The 5,616-nt window shown below is 38.7% G+C and overlaps 1 pseudogene; it reads left to right on the plus strand.

Moving 5' to 3' along the window:
• Positions 1-656: 656 nt before the first annotated feature.
• On the plus strand, positions 657-1,110 carry LOC117705668 (mitochondrial import receptor subunit TOM22 homolog pseudogene; annotated as a pseudogene).
• Positions 1,111-5,616: the final 4,506 nt, after the last annotated feature.

Below are 5,616 nucleotides of genomic sequence, written 5' to 3' on the forward strand. Positions count from 1 at the left end.
TAGAGTATTCCAAAGGGATGCAAGAAGACAGCAATGCCGCTCAGCTCAAAGCCAATCCCCGAGGCAGCAGAAGGCCATTGTCAGGGAGCTTTTATAGAAAAATGGAATATCTGAAGGCAGAATGACTGTAAGAATCAGAATCTACAGTGAAAGCAGCTCTTTAGATGATACTCAAGCATGTGACAGTTTGATACCCTCTACTCTAGACAAGAATGCCACCCCTAGCTGCATTCAGTGAATGAGGCTTGAGAGGCATAAGAAATGAGGAAGAGAGCCATATAATAACAGAGTGGGGCAGTATAAGGCATCATAGAAGGTGTGTGTTAGATATGTAACCTTTCCTAAATTATATAACTTCACTGACAGTGCCATTATTTATAAATGTGACAAATAGCTTCCAATAATTGCATTAATAGGTGGAAAATTACATAATATAATCTGTAATAACTCTGCAGCAAGTGAGAGGATATGTAGGAGATTGAGGCTCTGCTGTCATTTTCTTCACTATACAAATTGAGTACCCTGCTAGCTGGTTTCATAAGCCCTCTGCAAGGTGATGTTAAAATACAACAAAAATTATATATTATGCTTTTGGGGAGCGAGGCAATCTTATTAGTCTATCAAATGGTAAAATAATCTAATGTGGTCCTACAGCCATGGCTGCCACCATTGCTTCAGCCTGTGCTGGGGAGCCTTTGTCCCCCAAAAAACGAGTCCCAAAAGCCAAGGTGGAGAAGGCCAAGGAGATGCTCGAAGAGGAAGAAGATGATGAACCAGTTGAGACCATGTGGGAAAGGCTCTGGGGTCTGACAGAGATGTTTCCTGAGAGGGTTTGGTCTGCCACAGGAGCCACTTTTGATCTTTCTTTGTGACTCAGAAGATGTACAAATTTTCTAGAGTAGTTCAGCTTTGTGGATTGGGACCATTTCCATCATGGTCCTGGTTCTTCCTCTTGTCTTTGAGAAACAAAAGTCGCAAATAGAACAACAGCAGCTGCATCAATGGCAGTTACTTTTAGGGCTGTCAGGAGGAAAGCCCGGGGCTCCACCTCAAAGTCCTGGAAAGATGTTCATTGTTACTGCAGTATGCATCCTGATGGGAGAACTTTGAAATTAATTTGTGCTTAAAGTGCTGACTGTTTGAGCTTCTTCTTTTTTTCCTTCCTTCTCCTCCATCCTTCTCATCCTTGTCCTCATCTTCCTTGTCCTTCTCGTCCTCTTCTTCCTCCTCTTCCTTCACCTCCTCCTCTATCTATTTGAACCTGGTAGGCACTTTGTTTCTTATGGAGAGACCTCAGGTGCACCCGTGTCCTTCATAATGCCACCACCTACTTCCCGCTCTCACTTTGATGTTGGAGTACAACCATGTGGAGGCTAGTCCACTCTATGCCATTAGTAAATTGCTCCTACGGAAGTACTTATATGCCCACTGTGGGAAAGAAGTAAACACCACTGACTATTAAGGACTATTTTTTAGAGACTAGAAATGTCTAAGACTTGTACAGAGTTAGCATGTGTTAACATTCCTTCTAGGCTCCGCCCAACAGTTCCCTGGCAACAGGCAGGTTTGCCTAGCTTACTATGAAAGGGGCTCTTTCCCCCTCCTCATTGTCTTGTCCTCTCTGATTCTCTTCTCCTTGCCTGACCCCTTTCTTCCCATACTTCCTCCCCCTCTCTCTTCACATATTCCTTGTGTTTCCTCTTCCCTTCCCTTTCCTCCCTTCCCATCCCCCCTGTCTTTCTCTGCCTCTACTTCCTTCCCATCCCTTCTCAATTCCCCTTCCCATCTATTCTCAACTCCTCTTCCCATGCCCAAAATAAACTTTATTCTATACTAAATCTGTCATATGGCTGGAACCTTAAGGGGAAGAGATGCCTCAGCGTGGGCACCCTTCCCACTGCACTATACCTGGCTCTACAAAACATGTCCTGGTTCTTCCTTTTATAAAACACAACAGTGTGGGATTGACAAAGTCCATTACAGTGGCCATACAAAACAGTCACCAGGAATCCCTATGTATGCTTGAGAAAAGTGAGGCTGGCTGTAGCTTTAGCCAGCTGGGGACTCTGGACAGAGCAGGCACTCACTTCCTCTGACATTTTGGTTCTTAGGTGTATAAAAAAGAAGTCAGCACTCACTTTTTGTATTTAAATATTAGAAGAACTCCAACTGAAAAAAAATCTAATGCAAAAATCTTATAGAAGTCACATGCTGACAAGGAGAGCTTGAAGACTTTCCCTTCCTGATACGTAAAGTAATGTTAGATTTTAATTGCAACACAATTAGAGCTTTTTATATCAAATTAGTTTTCATGATGGTGTTGGTCTTGGCTGAGAGCATGGAATTTGTGAGCTAAAAGCCTCAAGAGTATATGAACACGCTATTACAGATTTTCATGCAAATTGAAATTTCTGCTTCATCTTCTGGTTTTAGAATGAAAGATTAAGGGTAATAAAGCTTTTAAAACTTAACAAAATTAGTTAAATGCATTTCATCACATCAAACCCTCCTTTATCAAAGGCTGCACTTGACAAATATTCACCACTTTAGATAATTATTCATAAGATAATAAGTGCATGGCATTTGTTTGTGCAGATCATTTACAGTTATGCCTCTTTTACAGAGTTTTGTTAACTTTTCTGTACCACACCTATTGTTTATTCTTTCTCATATTTCTGACTACATTAACAGCTAAGGTAACTGTAACTTGATATCTAGAAAATGCTTTCACAGATGTAATCTGTTACTTCCTTACCTAAACTCAGTTTCCATCAATTATATATTTCATATTTCCTCTTCTTACTAGGCCACTGTCCTAACAATAAGTTCTTAAAATTTGCCCAACTCTAATGAAACATTCCACTATACAGTCCAACTTTTTAATCACAAATTCTTGCTCCTTCTGCTTTGCAAAAGGCTCATCTTAAAGAATGTTCATTTTGTTAGCTCATGTTGTTATCTCTTCTGTAAACTTATAAGCCACAGGAAACCCATTCAGATCTACCTTTCATGGACCAAATAGGCTCCGTCCAGATAAGTATATCTGCCTAAAGTATTCACTTACTACCTATTCCAGAGGATGGGATTCCTCTGGATTTCAAATGTACATCTAAGGAAAAAATTTTTCTTTCTCCCAAACACATTTAATCTTATTCTCTACCTTTATTATATATATTTGGCCATGAGCATGTGAAGAGAGAGGGGAAAGGGAATAGGGAAGGGGCAAGGGGACAGAGCAGGAACAAGAAAGAAAGAGCAAGAAACCAAGAGGGCAAGAGAGTGAGGAGGGGGCAAGCAGACCCTTTTATAGTGGGTCAGGCTTACCTGGATGTTGCCAGGTAACTGTGGAGTGGAACCTGTACCTATAAATATGTGCCTATCAATTCTCCATCATTAAGTCAACTTGAATACTGAGTCAAAATCTTTACTTTTTTCATGTGAATAAAGACACTTTGAGTTTGTACCACCTAAAACAATTGTTTTGTAATGAAGAATTTGCTCTAGAAAATGCATTCTGTTCTACATCAATAAACTAACAAATGTTCAAACTTTAGAACATTGATGGAAGACATCTTGTTTTTTTTATTTATATTTTATTTAGTTACATTTTAGATGCCATCCTTTTTTCACATTTCCCCTCCCTAGAACACTCCATCCCATCCCCCCTCCTTCTTTTTGTTCTTATACTATCTTAACTACATGCAAGTATTAAGGTCAGTTCTAGGTTGAGGAATTAGCAATACAATAGATGAAAATAGTCAAGGAACAAGCAAGACAATAAACACAAATGGTCAAAGAACAAGCAAGGCAATAAACAAAATCCCGTGACCACTCCTGTGATCACTGTTTCTAAGGGCTTATCAGGATGACCAAAATATCTGAGCCACTTTCCTGTCCTAGCCCAAAGTCATTTTCATGTCTGAAGCCTACTTCCTTTTTCTAGCCTAAAATTTAAATTCCTGTCTGAAATTACTTTTTTGTTATAGTCTAAGATTTAGATTCCTGCCTGAAATTACTTCTTTGTTCTAGCCTAATATCAGCTTCCTGCCTGAAACCCACTTCCTTGTCCTTGGCCAATGTCATATTCCTGCCAAACAGCCCATTTCCTTGTCCTTGGCCCATGTCAGATTCTTGCCAAGCAGCCCCAATGGCTCTCTGCTTCTCTCCCTTTTTTATTTTAAAGACTGAGCCTGTCTTAGGTCATTCTAACAAGAATGCTTTCCTTAACTGTCATGGAATATGCATTATCTAAAGCAATGCACTTCTGTCTTAGGTTGGTAAGGCTCTGTGCAGAATTTTACCCATCCTTGGCTTATCAGCTTGTTAATTTAATAACTCTATCTGGGGGTCCATTTTCAGTTTCACGCTATGTGCTTTGGCTGCCAACATGGTGATGTTGTTAAAGACAAGCTTTAACATGATGGGCAGGAATAAAAGTATTCTCAGGACAAAAAGGACTAGCATGATCAAGCTATATATGCCATTCTTGTAGCTTGACCAAAAATAGAAATTCTGACCTCAGGCCATAGGTAGTTTTATCAGCAATATCTACCACATCATTGCCCAGCAGAGCAGCATTCTTTAAATTCATAAGCTCACTATGCAAAGTTAAAACATCCAGAGAGGTGTTAGAATTATGCCAAATACATTGCAAGTGTCTTTAAACTTCTTCCTATTATAATGACTATCCTTGTAAATTTTAGAAGTAACATAAATCCAATGGTATTTGGCATGACACTTGAGATGACACCTTACTCTTAAACTCTGAATGTCCTTCTAATAATTTTGATAGGATAAAGAGCATCAATTTATTGTTCTGAACACCTATCTAAATCTTCTTGTATACTGGACACATTAGTGACATTTTTTTGCTAAATTATTAAAGAAAGTAGCTGTCTTAACTTCTTGTGTTAAAGTAACCTTTTATACCCTAAAGTAAACAACTTTTAGTCCTCATTGCTGCTTTCCAGGCAGCAGCTGCTCTTTTCCCACACTGCAAAAGGGGAGCCTGAGGCTCAACAAGTCAACCAGAGGTACTAGTTACACAGTAGGGATCAGCACTGGAGATCAAAATTGAATGCCTTGGCTGCTAGCTAGTAAGGTGATACAAAGCCACATGCTGCTTAACATTTTCTTTCTATTACCTAGACAATGAACTGCAAATTCATGAATTTTTTCCTGTCCTATTTCATCACATATTTTTAGATATCTTCTAGTACCATCATGGGAAGTACTTCCATGGGTCATATGCTCAGCCAATTGGTGTTTTAGCTTTGACTATATTTCCTTTACTTGATCATCTAAGTCAACAAATCTGTAGATAAAAATAAACATTGTCTTTTGTCTTTCAAGGTGCTTTAAATTTTCCCTATTCACTTAAAAAAGATTAAAGAGTTACAAAAATGTGTTTCAAAAGTTACTTGGAATTTTCATATACTTTTTATGTTTCCATGAAATATGAATATTATATAGAGACGTGGGAAATTCACCAATATGAAACTAACATGAATACAAAGCTGTAATTCTGAACTCATTTGCATTGTTTCAGTTACAATGCCTTTTGATGTGTGATTACATTCAAAAGCATTTTTATTGAGTTTTCATGATGCAGTTTAC

Source organism: Arvicanthis niloticus, chromosome 3 (genome assembly GCF_011762505.2).
Source record: "Arvicanthis niloticus isolate mArvNil1 chromosome 3, mArvNil1.pat.X, whole genome shotgun sequence".
Lineage (NCBI taxonomy): Eukaryota > Metazoa > Chordata > Mammalia > Rodentia > Muridae > Arvicanthis > Arvicanthis niloticus.